Source organism: Metopolophium dirhodum, chromosome 4 (genome assembly GCF_019925205.1).
Source record: "Metopolophium dirhodum isolate CAU chromosome 4, ASM1992520v1, whole genome shotgun sequence".
Lineage (NCBI taxonomy): Eukaryota > Metazoa > Arthropoda > Insecta > Hemiptera > Aphididae > Metopolophium > Metopolophium dirhodum.
In genome coordinates, this window is record NC_083563.1 from 20450709 (window position 1) to 20471277 (window position 20569).

Sequence of the window (20569 nt, forward strand, 5' to 3'; positions counted from 1 at the left end):
CACGAGAAATGTAAGTACTTTATATTGTGCAAATAAAATAAGAGTATATTATATTTTGTCAGTGGAATTGGATTTTCATTTATCAAACTAAATCACAATAGTCGAACAATAACTTATCAAAATATCAGGACTTAAATGTTTTTCTGAAATATTATGCTCATCGTAATTCATTCACTATTCATTTGAAGCTAAAATTGTACGATTGTCATGAAATATAAGTTTTGACTAATCAAACTTAGGAACGTTATTGGTACGGAATTTTATGAAATCAGGAATATGTATATATATAGGAATATTAAATTATATATATAAATTAACTGGACTTATTTCTAATAAATAGTAAATGCAAAAAAAAATTGTAGTTTTGTGAAAAAAATATTCGACCATTCGACGAAGATGGGATTCGAACCCACGCGTGCAGAGCACATTGGATTAGCAGTCCAACGCCTTAACCACTCGGCCACCTCGTCAGGTGAGGGAGTGATGAAATTTCGACGGTTTAATGGTAAATGTATAATATTGTTACATACTTTTTTTTTTGTAAGTTGAACATTGAATTAAATTATTACAGACCTCAAAAAAATAATATTCATGTTACATAGACAAACGACTATGTATACATCTTATTACTTAGGTAGGTATGTTACATACTGAGTTATGCACATACTAATATAAGTATAGAACATATAGGTATTATGGAAATATAATTGTAGTTCTTACTGTTTTATTGATCCAAAAAGAGTTTAGGAAATCAAAAAACATACAGCAGTGAACATAGTACACTATACCGGCTACTTATACTTGCTATTTGCTATAGTTATGCCCTATAATGTATTAAATAATCAATATATTCAATACAATATTTATTTTATATACAAAATATACAACCATGGTTAACCTAATCAAATAACTACTAAGTACCAATAGAATCATATAACATACTCGGTAATCATTTTCCAAACCCCAATAATAAGAGTTGGTACCTGATACCTATCTATTTACCTAGCTACCCTGCAGGGGCTAGGATAGGTTAGATTATAAATTATAATAATATTATGTATTATAATGTTGTTTTTTGTTTTTATATATTAAATACCAGTGCTGTATAAGAATACCAGTAATAGATACCTTTCAGATAAATATATAATCTGATGTAATAGATCAATAATTATAATTATTTATTATGCTTTTGAGGTTTATGGATTAATGAAAATCGAAAATACGTTTATTTGTTTAATTTTTCTTTCGTTTAAAATTGTATGTATTTTTTGTTTCATCGGGGAAATAATCAATTGTGTATAAACAACTAGTTTTATTCAGTTTGTCTTACAATGAACAATGCTTTTTAAATTAACGATAATATATTATTATAACAAATTATTATTGATTCATACAATATTAATGACAATAATTATCATTAAATGCCTACCCATTAAGAATATTATTAATAATCATATTATAGTTCAACTTCAAATTTCAAATTGATCATAACAAAATATTTGAGACTATTTATTGGATATTCAAACACTGAAACTTCTAAACAAATAAAACAATCAACAATATTCATAATAGTAATATAATAAAATATGAACAAAACTAATTTAGGAAATCACAGCGTTAATAGGTACTATTCAAATCACAATTATTATAGAGTTTATAATACGCTTTATAATAAATTCAAAAGAAATCCTATATGACACCATTCGTTATAAATGTTTTCGTTCTATATAATAATGTAATGTATAATGTAATAATATAATATAATTATTCCAAAAGTTATTTTGTACATGCGTCTCATATTTTTTTATACCTAACACATTAACGATGATTACCTACTTTTACTGTGGAACAGCCATAGGTAGGTACATAAATAGACGTTTCACTATTTGCATCGAAAAAACATTTTATTAAAAACAATTACATTATATAATTTCATCGAAAACATTTTTTATAGCGACATGACAAAATTGTAATTTTTTCTTAAAATTTTTATACATCGCGGGGTTATCGATTTAATTACTTACCGACCGTCCACGGGTGGTACCAACTATATATAGCTTATATTACTATTTATAAGTGCGTATAATAAACCACAACTTCACAAACTTAAAATATTGTAAGGAATATATATTGTACAAAACCTGTTATAAAACATAAATTATAGACCACTTTCAGACTTCAGTGACTTTTTCCTACGCTATAATATCAACGATTATAAAACTATTATATTATAACCACCAATATTTGATGAAATAATTTTAAATTTTACCCCGGAAGAAAACTTTGATTGAAACAAGAACCATAATATAAATACTATCAATTCTTTATAGTTTAATAAATACATTTTCATATTTTTTTATAGTCTTATATAGTTACGCTCTGTTTAGGATAGAAGTAAGTATAGAGCTCGTATTTTATAGGTTGTGTCAAATATACCTACTCGGTTATTGCCACTAATTACAGCTATAATATTCACCTTAACTTTTTACATTTAACAGACGAGATAATTGCGAATCGCAATGACACAACTACGTTCACTATACGTATATTATGTTTTATTCGAAACCACATGAAAGCACTTATTTTTATCGATGCAAATTATAAATACGATGTTCACTCAAAAGTCGTTTATCGTTTTTATGTCTACATTGCGTGTACATTGGGCAAATCACTAATGCTTAGTTTATGGTATCAAAATAAATTACATTAATGGGAATTGCGGCGGTTTATGTGATGAATATATTGTAGGTTTTCGAAACAGAAGTGGATTGAAAATTCTGAACGTTATTTTGAACCAAATTTGTGGATTATCCGATTATGAACATTGATCGTGTATTTTTTAATTATGTTTCTAAAAAAACTGCAAGAACACTCTGCATAAAATAAATGTTTCAGGCCATTTTGGGTATTCTTTTTTATTTCTTGATAGAGATAAATTTGAAAATCAACCTGGATATAAGAATTTATTATTTAATGTATATTACGCACACGCATATTGGAGAAAATGGATATTGAGAAAGATGTCTGTACACTATCATAAAAAAACCGTATTTATTTCTCTTATTTTCGCTTTAAATCGATTTTTAGTGTTGTATAAATATATTTTTCTCACGACTCTAGGGAATGAATATTACATGCCTGAAATTCCCTTAATAACATTTTTATTTCTTATTTTGTTTTACACAAAGTAATCGTGCAAATGACTTCATTTACAATGCACATTTATAAAAAAAAAAATACAATGCAAAAAACATAAACTGAAACATTAATATACTTGTCTACTTGGCAGATTTGTACGTGTTTTCATTTCTTTCTGTAAATTTAAAGTTAATTGTCTCGCCTTCAAAAAAACAAACTATAGTTTCTAAAATTATGAATTTTTTTTATAAGTTCTTTGCATTTGTATTTTTTACCCGGATACACCTACTTACCTAATTTATATTTTGTTATTAATGGGTTTTTAATATAATGTTCTCTAAAAAATGATTGATTGTCATTTTCAATTACTATAAATAGATAGGCAGGTAATATAGAATCTATATTTATACATTTATACTACCAAATGTTACAAATAAAATATGTAAACGAATTAAACTAAATTAAAAAATGTGATTATATATTTATATATTGAATTTGATCAAATGTTTTTAACCTATCCAAAAAGTAATATTATGTTACAGTTACATAGCGTAAAACTTGTGAAGCAAAAAGTTAATTAACATAGCCATATAGGTACATACATTTTGTATTCAATTGTTATCTTATAAAACTATTTGGTCTTTGTGTTGACTTATATTAGTTGCATTGTTTAATTTTAGTTTTTATTTTAATTTAGAAAACTTACAATCTGTGTTGCATATAAGCAAATATGATGAATCATGAATTATAATTAAAACAAATTATAAGTTGAGGGAGGCTACACCTATAAGGGTTCTACTTTTAGAACAAACAAACAGATTTATTAAATCATATATTTAATTAATATGAGCAAATATTAGATTAAAAGATCTCGAAACCAACGTATGGTGTGATATTTAGTATAATAGTTTTGGCTAATTACTCAACAGTTTCTATTTTTAAATCTAATTTCAAATCATAATTAAAAGTAGGTATTTTAACTGAATTGTTGTATATTTGTATGAGACTTACCTACTTATTATTTCTTTGATACTTTAAAATTGAACATAGGTACCTAAGACTGTGATAGAGGCGTTGGTCGTGTTTTGTGCGTAAAATTCCGTCATGATATGATATATGAACATAACTATATTATATACAAACATATTATACTACGTTCAAAATTAAAAATAAAGAAATAATAATAGGTATTATTTTTTCAATGGATATCTGAAACGGTTGGTTGAACTAATGGAAGACAAAATTATTTTTCAAGAAACAAATTTTAGAAGAATAATTACACTAATTATAATGTTAAAGTTAAAAAAGAATGTCCTCCACAAATTATTGTGTTATTAAATTACTATCAAACGCATCATCTTATAAGTTATACATTTATGATAATATAATAAATACAATACAATAGAACCTACAATGAATAACGGCGACTGGGGCTAAACAAAACGTTATTAAGCTTTGTCCCTTCATGACTAAGTGTAAATAATTTTTAAACGTAATCTATACGTTGTGGCAAGAGTTTTTTCTCTTAATGCATTTGTTTTATGTCTTATCATCAGCACTATAGTTGTATCTCGTTATTAAAACAATGCGAGACAAGAGAGCTAATATATAAATCTCAAGATTTTCTATGAAGTATTATTATTTAATATTTTTGTAGCTTATATACTTTAATATTTTTAATTTTGATATTATAATATTTATTGGGCTTATAGTTAATGCAAAGTAAAATTAAAACCATGTAACTCAACATATGAAACATAAACCAACATGTGAAATAAGTTATAAATCATGTGCCCCTTAATGTAGTTTAGGACGATACGTCGGTACCTATAGTAGGTAAAGCCAATAAACATAACGTAATATTATTTGACAGTCTTCTGTTGCGGGTTTTTATTCATCAAACATCAATCATTGTGGGTAATACAATTTACTGTGTATTGAATTGATAAAAAATGATGAAACGAAAGTGTTTTGTTCTGATGAATAATGATGAGAATAAAAATTTAACACACTAAGTATGAAAAATAATATCATTAGGTAGGTATATACCGAATAAAAATAAACTATAATTTGACGATTAAACAATATACCTAAAAGTATTAATCGAATACTAGAAAGTGGAAAGTTATTCTAATTACCGATTGAATTCCTACACAATACAGAACCTACATATTTTTATTTCACCATAGTATAGTCCTCGTATATAATCAAAATACTGAATATTAAAATGCATAAATTAATTAAAGCAGGAATGTTTCAAGACTAAAAATGCTTTAAAATTTCATACATTTCAATGTGTTGTACTAAATTAAAGTATAAACAACTTTAGGGCGCAGCTCAATTTCCACTATAATTGATTGTTCAACATTTTTATTGCGTAATACCACTGGTTATAAAATAAATATCACTTTTAACTTTGAAATATTAGGACAATAGGACGTTCGTTGTACAGTCGCGTCCACTCAATATGTACGACCAAAAAGTTAAAAAAAATTATTTTAATTCACCTACCATTAATGAAACCAATATGTACACACAATAATTCATTGTTTACATATAATTATTTGTAATACGATTTTATTTAGGTCAATTGTTTATAAATATCGATTTGCCAATGCAGAATAATCAAACGATAAAAACCTTTCAAACGGAATGAATAATAAAAAGAATAAAAAATAAATAGGTAAATTCGTGTCACAATTTATTCAACTAAAATATAAAAATTTAAACGAAGAATTTTCTGTTTAGTTTACGTAATTTATACATTGTTAAGCCGTCCCACGAAAAGTATATAAAATATAATATCAAAGTAAAAATATTTGTCTAAAAACTACGCACGGTATTTCGGGTTGTTTTGTACCTACCTCTAATCATCAATGTTTATTTAACGCGCAGTTTTTCTTTATTATTTTATCGCTATAATATTATATTATGTGCGTGCTCGTTAAATGTAAAAATAAAAGCGTTTCGTTTAAAAGGAACGTGCTGCGTACGTATATAATATATATATTATAAAGGCTGGTCTTTGGTAATGTATAAACACTATATCGATCAGTTCAGCGCAGGCTATATTATGATATTATTTCAGTCGATATTTTATTCGTCAACTACTAAGATTGGGCTATAAAACATAATAATAGTAATAATTATTATTAGTTATATCATATTTCAGTACCTATAACCAGTGATGTGTCCAGGGGGACTAGGTTTGGGGGTTGTAACCTCCTCCCCGAAAATTGTTAAATAATAATAAAAATAATATAAATAAATCATTTTCAGATAAAATTTGTCAAAAATTAGTTTTCACCCCCCTCCAAAAAAAAAAATTCTGAATACGCCACTGCCTATAACCTATTTATGGGATTATTTAGGTATGTATTAAGAAAGTACATATTATTATAAACGTATTTAATTAGATTCAACACAAATGCGTATAGCTGCAATATACTGGTATTATAATACTCAAACGCATGACGTATTTTACACTCTTTTCGTCACCTAATGTCATTTACCTGTACATCGTATATATATATTTCAATGTTACCTCTACCAGGTTATAATAATAATAGTATGGTCCACGCGATGTTTGTCGACTGTCGTGTACAATATTGATGTTCTGCAATCGGTTCACGACGCTCTGCAGTATATATCTATACGACTATACCTAGCTATAATTATTAATAATCGTGTTATTTTCGAACGACATCACTCGCAGTGGCACAACGCACATTTTCGTGTTTCACGATATTATGGTATATAGGTATGATACCTATGGTATGCAACCGTAACGAGAGCTAACGACAATAATAATATTATGGAAAACGTGGTCGAGATTTTTGTTTCGGGGGCGACACTGGGAGGCGGCGGCGCCGGCGTCGAACGCCAGTAGAGTGCATATACGTGTATACATGAAGTGCAACTTTGTGTGTGTATGTGTGTGTGTGTGTGTGTGTGTGTGTGTGTGCGCGTGTGTGTGAGTGTGTGTGTATGTGTGTGTGTGTGTGTGTGCATTTGCGTGTTTTTGCGATTGTGCGCTGTACAGTGCGAGTGCGCGCAAATAATATAACGTTAACGACGGTAGTTCGGCGGCGGCGGAGACGCGCGCAATTCCCATTCATCCGCCGAACGCAGCGTAATCAGCACGCCGATAGCTACCCCTCGCGAGTCACCGAGTACGCCGCGCCGCCGCCACCGTTATAATATTATTATCTCCATCGTCGTCATCATTACGCGGGGAAAACCGTTCGGACCTCATACCTATCTGTTATACACCTAGATATAGCCACTCTGCCGTCGTCCGCTTTTCCGGTGAGTAAAAAAAGTGTAATTTTTTTTAAAATTCGTATCGTTAACCGTTTGCAAAAATCAAAACGATAGTGACATATTATTATAATAACAATTTTGACGGTATCGTCGATTTTACAACATTATTATTTGTCGTCTCCCGAACTGTATAATATAATATTATAATAGAAATTCGATCGAACGGTGGCGGATATCGTACATTATTCACGACCACGGATAACGTATTATTTTGCAATATTTTTTATCAACCGTCGGTGAATATTACTAATAATAACAACAACGATAATGATAGTAATATCTCCGTGATAATGAAACGGGGTCAACGCACCGAGGGCTATCTGTGTAATAAGTAATAACGTTTTAATATACATATATAGTAATATATTTCACTGTTTACACGATGTCTTGCAGAACATATTTTGTATATGCAGCCGAATGCCAATAATGAGTTTATTATCCTGTAAAGTGTAAATGGATCCGCAAACTAAGTTCTATTGTTTAGAAGACTTATGCGGGTGAATATCAGCTGCGAGTTTAGTTTTAGTTGTGTCCACTAACATATAATAGTTGTACCCACCTACGTATTTTAAATTTAAATTGTCGAATACCTGTCATAATATCTATTACTTTTACTGCAGTTCGTGATTAAAATTTAATATATGAATGTTGATTTCATATTATAAAATTACTGAGAGTAGCTACAAGAGTTAGAACATTTTCTTTTCGAAATTCGAATATATTATATTGTCTATTTGTCTTTGTCTTCAAATTTACAACAAAGCAAATTTTCTTTCATGCTTGTTTTATGCTTGATTTGTAGAGTGAATTGATCTAGTACAATCAAACTTAAAGTAGATAATATTCATTATCTGTGTTCTGTCATTTGTTTTTAGTTTATTTTAATTATTTAAGCATATTCAGTTTTTTAAACATTTTTAAATTTTAATATTTTACATGCTCATTACCCCTCATTATTACTTACTCACTTTGAAATTAATACATGGTAAAAAATCAACGTAAAAACAGATAATGTTCTAACCTTTAAGTTTGATGGTAAATTTACTCTATAAGTTTAATACTTAACATAACAATATTGACAACACATAATTGATATTTGGTATTATTGAATGTAAGTTTTGATCTGTTATGCATCAGTAAGACGACTGCGAATTGTGATAACACAGGGTAGCACACAGTGGGTACGATATCCTCTTAAATTCCTTAGGTTTATTTACAACAACTGTAAGCCTATGAACATTGAATAATGTAGAAGTGGTTGTAAAAATATACATATTATTTAATTTTTTAATTATCTTTAACAAGAATTTATGATTTGTTCACATATTATAACATTTAAAAAACATAAGTTTTAAAAATTAAATGAAATTTGTTTTTAATAATTAAGTAAATCACCAATTACAATTATTGATAAAAGTAAATTCCAAATAGATCTTAATTTTTATATTTACTTTATTTTTGGTGAATTGGTTTTGTTTTTTAAAGAAACTAATAATTTAAAATTATACTCATCAAGATAATATTATGTTAATTTCAGTGTACAAAATTCTAGTGTCAAAATAAAACACAGATCAGTATTTATACATTTTAATATATTATTTTTTATTTTATAGCTTAGTTTATTGTGTACCTTAGCTTAAATTAAACTACAAGTACCTATATTAACACAATTATATAATATTAATATATGGACTATAGAAATATTAAATATTCATTAACTAAAGCTAGGACTTATACGCATTATGTTTGTTTTAGTAATTCATATTGAAGTATTCGTGTGAACGTTAATCTCAATTCAACTTAATTGAGTAATTGTTTATGGATGGAAAATAACTTCTACATGTAAAATATATTTTGGTATGTTTCTGGTTTTTATTATAGGTGATATATAAATTTGTGTAAAACAAGTTACTAATGACACATTGCTAAAATGAACAAGAGAAACGTACGATCTGTAACAATATGTGTCAATTCATCGATAACATAATAATATACGTAATAATTAATAGGTATTTTTTAATGAATACTAATTTTGCATCTAAACTAATTTAGTCAATGCCTATTGCCTAATTACGTATATAGATAAATATAAGGTGTTTAAGAATGTGTTAACGAATTTTCAATATACATGGATTATTTAAACAAAAACTCATTCTTTAATAATAATTTAAAAAAATTCATTCAGTTCATGAGAAGTAATCAGACTATTCTTTAATTTGGACAATAAACCTAATGTAGGTAACTATTATTAATTTTGGAATCAAAAATTATTTTTTAATTACCACCTGTGACACTATTTTCAATCTAAAAGAATAGATTGACTCTGCAGATGCTACATGTAATTTAATACTTATGTTATAACGAATAATGTAATATATATTACTATTTAACTAATAATTTTACGTAGATTAGGGTAGGTTACATCACAACTATTTAAATTATTAATTAAACATGTGTTTACTTACAAAGTTTGAAATATTAATCATACCTAAGCGTCCAGTGTCAGTATTTAATAATCTTTATAAAATATATAAACACTATTTTTTATTATAAATAACAGTTTAAAAAAATGATTTTTTAAAAGTACACTTATTTTCGTATAAATAATATATTATTATGTAAACATTTTTTATTATAATTGTACGTAATGTCAAAAGCCTGTTTTCTCGAAAATTTGTCCTAAGTTTATATTAACAAAATTAACGTTCACACTTGAATTTTGTTACTCAAGCCAACATACAAAACATAAAATATTTAAATACAGTGTGCTATTTTACTATAACACACAACTTAATGTCGTATGATAATATAACAATATTATATTGTATTTATGGTTATTTCATAATTAATTTTTAAATCGTAGGTAGTTTTGGTTAAAATATTAAAGTTTATAATAACGATTACTTATTTTAACTGTACATTTTTTTGTTAATTATTATTGAGGTAAAAATAACTGTTGAAATTTACGTACATATTTTATTAAATTGTAGATAATTTATAATATGTTCGTGGCACATATTCTTGCTTTGCTCATGTAGGTACATGGTAGTGGCTAAAGTATTATTATTGAAATGCATATTATAGGTACTTAGTTTATATTGTATTCTGATTTCCGAGGTACTTGGTAATAGCTTACCTATGTATATATATGGCTTATTAGCTTGTACTTTTCATCAGTTTTTGTTGTTATTGTTTATCATTAATCTATAGAAAACTATGGGTAAATTCGAATAATGAACTTTCTGCAGTTTAGTTTTTGTATATTTTCCAATCTATAGAGGTTAGAGGTAGGTACCGAATGAAACTTTTTAATCTCCAAAATGTGTTAACTGAAAAACACTCATTATTGTGAAACTAATAGCTTTCTTGCTCCACTCACGATCTAAAAAGTATTTGTAGCTATTAGTATTGAGTTAAGTAGTAACAAGAAACTATATTTTTTCAAAAAGTTTAGCAAAAAAATACCAAATAACAAACATAGCACTCTACTCAATATTTTCAACTTTGAAAGAAATGTATAAACCATAAATAATATGTTTAATAAGTAACCATAAATTGTATAAATAATATATATATGCCTAGTGGGAATTAGGTAATTTTTGAACAAAACGTTATACAAAATCGATTAGAAAATAAAAACATCTGTACACAGCCCAAAATCATAAATATTGTTAAAATAAACATGTTGATGATCAGAAAAAAAATACCTATAGAAAATGAATAAAAGAAAAGTGAGTAAATATGTTATGAAATTGATCAGAGTACCTACACATACAATTTTTTTATAGCATGGATAAATTATAAAATAAAAATATTTTTCTTCAGTATTATAACTTTTAAGAATAAAATACGAGTACGAAGAAGAAAAACGCATTAAATAATACAGTACGTTTAAAGAAGGTGGACTATATTTTCATATAACTTCTATATTTTTTTAAGTAAAACATCAAAAGTATATTTATTTTTCATAGGTTTAATTAATATAAATGTCTTTAATAATAATATTGTTATGTTCGCTAAAAAAATAAAATATAATATAATATAGGACACTTGAACTTTTTAATAATTTAATAGTGAAAACTGTCTTGGGATGCAGAAAAACTCAGATAAAAGCAAATTGAATTACGTAAATTTAAATTACATGTTTTGAAAATTGATGTAGAATAACAAGTTTTATTTGATGATCGATTGCATTGACTCAACTGAATTTACTGATCTGCAATGTCGTGATATCAATTGATTGATGTTTTATTCAATGTTTATAGAAATGCACAATATTGTCAATTCACACTATCATAAAAGTAAATATTATATAGAAACAATTCTGTTTAAAACGGATATCTGTTTATTCACCTAAATATCACTATGTTTATGTATTTATATATATAAGTATAATTTGTATACATTTATGTATAATTTGTATATATTTGTATTGTATGTTATTGTAGTGTTATGAATTCGATGAATTAATTAATTAATTACTATCGTGATATAGTACTATATTGAAATTATACATTCGTAATTCGCATTTATTTAACAATACATATTTGCAAAATGATGAATTATTACAATAACAAGACACAACCGAGATAAATAGAATATGTTCAACAATATGTGTCACATACATTTGCAGGGAAAACAATCGCTCCCCCAATTAACAGATTCCCTATAATTCGGTTTTGTTTCCTTGGTCTTTGATCGATTTATAGCCACAATAATACCAGCAACGTTCTGTGATACATTATACATTTATGTGTTGCGTATATTGTGCAGAATTATACCACGTCATGACTTCGTGAAGTTGGTTCGCATCCCGTGGTGTTTTCACAAATGGAACCGTATTGACTTTTGTTTAATATTTTTTCGTATTTTTCTTATCAAAACTTTGCGACACACAACGTCGGTAAGTGTTTTCAAATGTTTGGACGTGGCGCAGCGAACGCGTGGGTAGTTTTTCAGAATAAAACCTTACAGCGTGAAAACCATTGTAAACACGAGGGACTGAGGGAGCTAAATGTACAATTTTATCATCACCACCATTGTTTGCGGCAGTTGAATTACGGATTAAAAGAAAATTGTTTAAGGTTTTCGAACGGCTGTAGCGTAACGCTTTGAATAATAACAACAACAATAGTAGGTATCTCCTGCAAAATGTGATTAAATATTAATTTTAATTATTAGAGCCGTGGTAGGTAGTAGTATTTACTTATGTACATCTATATATCTCTCACAAGAGTTTATTTAGTTTATAATAATATGATATAATATATTCCTTTGATATAATATGTTCGGTACAACGGATGCCTGGATAAATGAGGAAAACGGATATTATTTTGTAAAACTATAATATAGGTAGTTAATCAATTATTATCGTATAAAAGATATACATTTGTTCAACATTTATTATTATCTGTATTACGCAGTCTGTATTAGGTTTACAATAAGTGTAAATGAAGTCGAGGATACATTTGATTGGTAACTTTGAAGAAGCCATCCGTTTATGGAACTTTAAGCAGTAAAATGTTGAACTTTTATTCATCTAAAAATTCGCAAAATATATTACAAAGCATTGATTATCATGCATATTTATGACTAGTTTATGCTTGAGTACACCGTAGTCAATAATTTTATATTCACTATACGTTCGTAAAAAGGCGTGTATAATATAACAATTAAAAATGTTCCTATACCTACAGGCATATCGTATATATTATACACTAATCATACATGCGTAAATAGGGAGGGTGTAATCGACTTTAGCTCGGCCAAAAGTCTATTGAAACCATCTAAAATTAGTTAGATACTTGCATTTATTTTTACAGATTTGACATTTTTACCCAAATGTTATGTATTTGTGTTGATGTTAATCCTAAATTCCCCACTAGGAAATGATAGTTGGTATTTATATTTTAGGTATACATTATAATTTATAACCTATGTGGCTATTTCTTCATCAATAACAGACAACACTACAAAATCAATGACTCGAGCTTGTTAACTTATATGCGTCATATTACACGAGTGTACTAAATATTTCAAATGTCTATAGTTAATACATACCAAAGGACAATTTTGAAAATTGTATGTTTAGAAAATTCAAATATGAATATTTGGTAAAAATACTCAAATTTTTACATAGTTATTTATTTTTAATAACAAATAGATTTTGTCAAAAAAATTTTGTTTCGCTAAAAGATGCCCGTTTTACACAAAATGTTTTTCTTTGTTTTTACCAATTATTTTGAAACCCGTATTACTAACTATAGATCCGATTTTCTACCAGAAACCATTCTCAGAGTGGATGTAGTTGTAGATAAGTTGAAGTAATCTAACGAATCCAGGTGATTACATACACACACACACACACACACACACACATACAATACACATTTTTGTAAAACCAATATCATTCATTTTTCAACTCAAAATCTAAAATCATAGTAAATTGCACCCGTATAATATGACCTCGAAATAATGTATCAATTTTTCAAGTAAATTCGACATAATATATTATATTAGGTAGGTACCTATATATCTTATTAGCTGTATTTTCAGTCGATTTTCGTTTCACGTCTCTTTAAATATTTATGTGAATCGATAAACTAACTTTATCGTGAGAATTTTCCCCTTGAAAAACCATTATTTCGATGTGTTGCGTGATGTTTATCAGTTTCACACGTTATGCATGGTTTTCACATTTTATTTAACATGCAAAGCCTAATAAAATATTGTACGTTCATAAATAATAAAATGAGCAGTTTTTAATACGATTTGGCACATTTTAAACTTTAACAGTGGTATTTTAAGACTATAATTATATGGCAAGGTATATTTTCCATACACCAAATATTATAATTAACTAAGTACGTAAATTAATTTTTATTATTTTAACGTTATTTGTGTTTTTTATGCTTGGTTCAGTCATTCTGGGGACACGCGTGGGAGATAGTGCGTCCTATAAACATACACAAACAAATGGAAATATGAAATGAATTGTCATAACTTATGAACAGTTACTAACAATTGCCATTTGCTAAACTATTTAGGGTGCAATGTAAACCTTTTGGTAATGGTGCTTCCGTGACTACTGAAAACAGTGAAGGTACCTACCTACCTACACCTGCAGGTAATTGTAGCCTAACTGTAGCTAACAGAGCAATAAATGTGGGGGGATTATTATTAAAGCTATCTCTGGTCAATATATTTGTTTAACGTAGGTGGGAAGATTAGGTGAGGTCAGTTGTTGGATAAAATGTAAAATAATATTACATATTATACCGTTTAGAAAGATCAAACGAATATTGCTGTCGTCTGCAGTAAGTTATTTCGTATATTGTATACTAATAATATCAAACCCTTAATTCAATCCCCCTTATTTTTATATTTATCTGACGTTTTACGATTTTAGTATATTCATTTTAATGCACGATGACTTTACAGAGGAATTTAAGCTTTGAATACCGCTCCTTTATATAGTCGGACGGTGGTATTAAGTGTGCTTTTGAATGTATTATGAGATAACGTTAACAACGTTCTTATAATATTTTAAATGCTTGCAAATATGTCTAAGATTTATCCAAAGAGCTGAATAATACATGAATTTTATTTTACCAATGACTCAAATAACTTTTATTTGACCATATCATTTGTAGGTATTCTTAAATAATTACCTATTACAAGTTAGGTACAATTCAATGTTTGTCAGCTATAAATCAAACATGTTGTTTAGCCGTAAAAAAATTGTAAAATACTTAATCATCTTGTGTTTTTTTTTTTTTTAAATAAGTTAACATAAATTTCACGCTGGATAAGCTGGTTAGCATTGAATTTTTAATATTGATAAATAATACATAATATGAACATAAAAAAACAAATTAAATGAAATGATTCGTATACATTCAAATTATCATAGGTAGTGGATATTATGGCATTAGTTTAGGTATTTATTACTTATTATAATATTATTTAAAAACACAAAGGTTTACAATAATCGCCGTATATTCGTATATAGGTTCATATTATGTAATACGTTGTATTTATTATAAAATTACTAAGTGTTGTGTGGGAAGTGGGAACTAAGTCATCCGAGTACTCGTGGTGCCAACAGCAACTCTCCTGAAGTATCAAGTTTATACATGTAAAAGCTTATAGCACGATAAAATGTAAATATTAAAAGATAATTTTATTCTTTGAAATTATAAAACTTAACAGGTACTCAGGTTTCTGTAAATCGATATTTTAAATTTGGAAGGTTTATGGAATAGCTTGACAGATTCTTGATTCGATTATTGTCAACACGATGATAAAATGAAAAAGGAAAAAAAACGGGATCTATGTACTTACAGCCAACAGCTATAGAAGGTGCTGAGTGTTGATTTTGTTGTTCTTAATACTACCTATATTAAAAATGTCTCTGATTGAAAAGTATATATAGGTGCGAGGTGCCTTCTCAAAATAAGAAATGATATTACATTTTTTATTTGGGTGGGAGGGGGTGATAATGTTCGATGATTCACTCTGTATAAATATATTTATATCAATGAACAAGTTTTTATTGGAGTAAAATTGTTAAAATATAATCGAAAACTTGACCCACGTGACACTGGCACTACAAAGTTGGCACAATAATCCATAACCATTCCAACAAACTCTACTCGGACTTGTTGGACGTTGTTGGACAATTGTTGGAGTTTGTTGGAAGCTACATTCAAAGTTATGCAATTTCAAAGTTTGTAGTGCCAACTACATGACCAGCACTACATATGCAAAAAAAAACTTTAAAACTCTACCAACAATACTCATATAACATTGTTAGACATTGTTGGACACTTGTTAGAATTTGTTGGTACGTATTTCAAAAGTTATTCAAGTTCAAAGTTTGTAGTGCCAACTTCACAACCAGCAATACGAATCAAAAAAAAACGCTGAAAACAGATCCAAAAATATACTAATACAGTTTTGAGACATTGTTGGACTTTTGTTTGACATCGGCTAAAAAAATATTCTGAATTTAAACCGTGTTAAGTAATTAAGTTTGGTTCATAAAAAAAATGATATCTCAATTAAAAATTTTTAAATATCGTTATATTGAAATCTATTGTTCAACAACTTTAAAAAGTGGTCCAACAAACTTGCTAACACATCGTACAAGAAGAAAAATTACTCCAACAACTTTTATACGTTTTTAAATCACCATTTTCTTCTAGCACTACATTTTTCGTTTTTTCACCTAATATTCATAATACAAATTTTTAACCATAGTTATATTGAAATCTAGTGTCCAACAACTTCAAAAAGTGGTCCAACAAACTTGTTTACACATCATAGAACCAGAAAATTCTTTCCAACAACTTTCCTAAGTTTTTAAATCACCATTTTCTTCTAGCACTACAATTTTCGTTTTTTCACCTAATATTCATATTAAAAAATTTTAATTGTCATTATATTGAGTTCTGGTGTCCAACAACGTCAATACGATAATGCTAAATAAACACCAGTCTGTATAAAATGACCAACAATTGCCGCTAAAAAAAAGAACGCTATACCCATGCATTTGTTGTCTCCGTCTTACAAACGTATAGGATATAGCAAATGTTTTTCACTAATTCTAATAACGTGCTGTTAGTTTTGATATTAGAAATATTATCTGTTCTCAAACAAGGCTTTTATATAAGATTTTAATTTTAAAAGGGTGGTATGATCATTTTGAATTTGTGATATTTTACATATTCATATCTTGCATGAACACTAAAATATCGAACAAATCACCAGCTAAGGCACAGGATAATATTCTTATCTAAAAGTTTGATAAAAATTAATAGAAAATTTGTGCTTAGCAGTTCCGATGTTGATTAGTTGATAATCCTTATTAACACTTATATCCCGGATTTATAGCTCTGGCCTCACATCTCATAGACCGTCTTTTAGCGATATGCTCTATTCGCGAACCGTGCAGGTGACCCACCAGCCATCCATACGAATGCAACCACAGTGGCTGTTACCCACGTACTGTTGCAAGCCACAAATAACGATACCATAAGCCCATACTAAGCCGACACCGCGGGACCGAAACAATCCTAACGGCACGGGTGTAAAATGAATAATGTAGTGCAACTCGGAAAATTGTGGTTTAAAAATTTTTAAAAATTGTTTGAGTATTTTTTCTTTTTCTGCGATGTGTAAACAAGTTTGTTGGACCACTTTTTAAAGTTGTTGGACACTAGATTTCAATATAACGATAGTTAAATATTTTTAATGTGAATATTAGTTGAAAAAACGAAAAATGTAGTGCTAGAAGAAAATGGTGATTTAAAAACTTAAAAAAGTTGTTGGAGTATTTGCATGTGTAGTGCTGGTAATGTAGTTGGCACTACAAACTTTGAAATTACACAACTTTGAATGTAGCTTCCAACAAATTCCAACAATTGTCCAACAACGTCCAATAAGTCCGAGTAGAGTTTGTTGGAATGGTTTTAGATTATTTTGTCAACTTTGTAGTGCCAGTTTCACGTAGGTGAAAACTTGTACGCATGTTATGTACTTATTATTCAGGATATTTGATTGAATGTTTATATTATATAATGTTATTGTTGCATAAAATATAGTTTTTACATGAACCAATGACCATGAGATAAATTAATTATCTATATATAATTTATATATATCTTCAAAATTTGTTATTATATTTATTTAAGAAGTTACTATCGGTAAAAAAAGATGATGAACTATTAAAATATATACAACGTCTGTGATACTAATACGATATCACCACCGTTAATAATATGATATCGATTTGTCCCTCTCCCGGTGCAATGGCCATTCAATAATACATTTTACGTTTGTCCATTGTTCATCCTTGTTAGGCGTCCGGTTTGTTATAGTGATAAAAATGTACTTTGATTTGAAATAAATCACTTGCCAAAAATACAATAGAAGTAAATAATAAAAGTCAAGGCCTAGCAATAAGTACAAGATACTGAATTGAATGAGAAAAAATAATTCAAAAGATAGTGGTTATTTCGAAAATTCCGCATTAATTGATTTTTATTCAACTGAAGATATATTTTATCTTATAATGATAGATTGATGCAGGCGCGGATCTAGAACATATTTACGGGGGGGCCATCTTCAAGCCAGACATTTTATTGCATCAAACAAGTTTAAATATTCGATTAGATTAGATTAGCTTTTTGACGGCGACCAATAATAACGGACACGGCCAAAACGCTATCGGCAAAAAAATGCATTTTATCGGCTGCTGCCGAAAATATATATAATAGAAAATTCACTAGTCTACGGGGGGGGGGGGGGGGGGGGGCATGGATTGATGAGTAGATAAGTGGTTAGATAACTAACTTTACGTTGGATATTACTTTTAATAGTAAAAATTATGATAAATTATAAGCTGGTATCCTGCAGTATTAAATCGACGAATAGCGATTTCATTATGTAACATAATCATAAAAAAAAATTTAAGAAGATTGGTTGGTGACTCACCGTCATAAAAAATATTTAAATTTTTTCGATTTAATAACAATTGCTTATTATATTTTTTAATCAAGTTGAGTTTCTATAGTCCATAGATGGTTAGAATGATAGGTATTTAACCAATTGATGCATTCCAAGTTATTTTATTTTTTTAATTGATAACGGACAAGCCCCAACAATACAGAATATATAAAAAATACAATAGATTTAATTAAATATCAGTGGTCGTGAACTATCTAGCCTGTGAACTAATTAGAAATAGAGTGCCTTGATAGATGCACACTTGCCACACTCATTAGCTAGTCAAGTGGACAATTACGGCCATAATTCGTAGAATGTTTCGTGACAACATAGGAGCAATGGAGATAGTGGAGTGAAACGTTGAGGAACTCGGAAATGATAGTTAGAAAAATACCTAGGTATTTTAGGATGATAATCAGGGCTTCACACTTTTAATGCACTAAAAAACCTTAAAAAATGTCAAAAAAATACAATAAAATATGCACTTAAAATTCAAAAAATGCAATATAAAAAGCCAAAAATTATGGTATAAAATGCACTTAAAATGGTTTTAAATTTAATTTTTATATTGATATTGATATAATAGGATATTATACATTAGTACATTACATTTTACATGCATAAAAATGTGTTTGTTTAAAATGTAGACTGTAGTTCCTGGATATAAAGTTATAATAAATCAATAATATTTATTTGTAGATAATTAAATACTATTCTAAAAATGTTAATAATAAAACAGTGGTTAATGGTTATAATAATAAATCTACCCGACTAATACTAAACTATAATACAAATGTAGTTAATAAGGGTAAACACATTTATGTAATTCAAAGATTTTTTTATTAATATATTGTATTAGTCATCGCTATTAGGTCATACCGTCAATCAACTGAATTTCCACTATTTTGTTATTCAAATAATAACTGTTATACCTACAATACATTCATCCCCTTGCTAAAATGTAGTTAAAAATTTAAGACCTTCGAACTTGTTTATTCTATAATAATCTCAAACTTAGATTCCTAATGGTTATAAATTATAATAGTTAATATATGGTTGTTACTTGGATATTTTATAATAAACCATACTTCGCAATTATTTTTATTTTATCGGGTTAAAACGTCAAGCGAAAAGTTCTGTATATTATGAGTTCTTTGTAAAATCTATTTGTAAAGCTTCATATTTCAGTAAGTTGTTTGTATTCGCCGGAAACGATGAATAGAATGAAGAATTAATTACGAAATTATATGTATAATACCACACAGTGTAAATATTTAAAAGATGTACCTACACCAACTTATAAATGCATTTACATACTATTTCTAACGCTATATAAAAGTTGTATAGTACATTTAAATCCATTGTACTTTTCAAAGCAGACAATTCGTATTTTATAATACCGTGTGCAATTTATTTTATGGTTAAAGAGAAATACAAAGTTAAAGGCATAACATATTCCAATAAGTCATTTTGAAGGAGCACATTATGTTATATTGGTAAAGGTTGCAATGTGTGTGTAAATTATCCACAGCTAAGTCTATTACATTCATTGTATAAGAATAGAAATTATTTCCTACGTATCCGAGGATATCCACATCGA

General features: G+C 28.0%; 1 protein-coding gene and 1 non-coding gene across 5 annotated transcripts in view; one reads left to right on the top strand and one right to left on the bottom strand.

Annotated features, from left to right (window-relative positions):
• Window positions 1-388: 388 nt before the first annotated feature.
• On the bottom strand, window positions 389-470 carry Trnas-gcu (transfer RNA serine (anticodon GCU)). Its single transcript has one exon. It is a non-coding gene; the product is annotated as a tRNA-Ser (tRNA).
• A 6774-nt stretch (window positions 471-7244) lies between these two features.
• Window positions 7245-20569, top strand: part of LOC132943281 (neurensin-1-like) — a 42586-nt gene continuing 29261 nt past the window's right edge. For 2 of the 4 annotated variants that reach the window (XM_061012205.1, XM_061012204.1), the window contains exon 1: window positions 7245-7446. The gene's annotated coding sequence lies outside the window, so the exon portion shown is untranslated. Of the gene's footprint in view, window positions 7447-7492; window positions 7793-7854; window positions 7959-9216; window positions 9319-20569 lie in introns of those variants that run through there. The other 2 variants (XM_061012206.1, XM_061012207.1) reach the window with 2 other exon arrangements.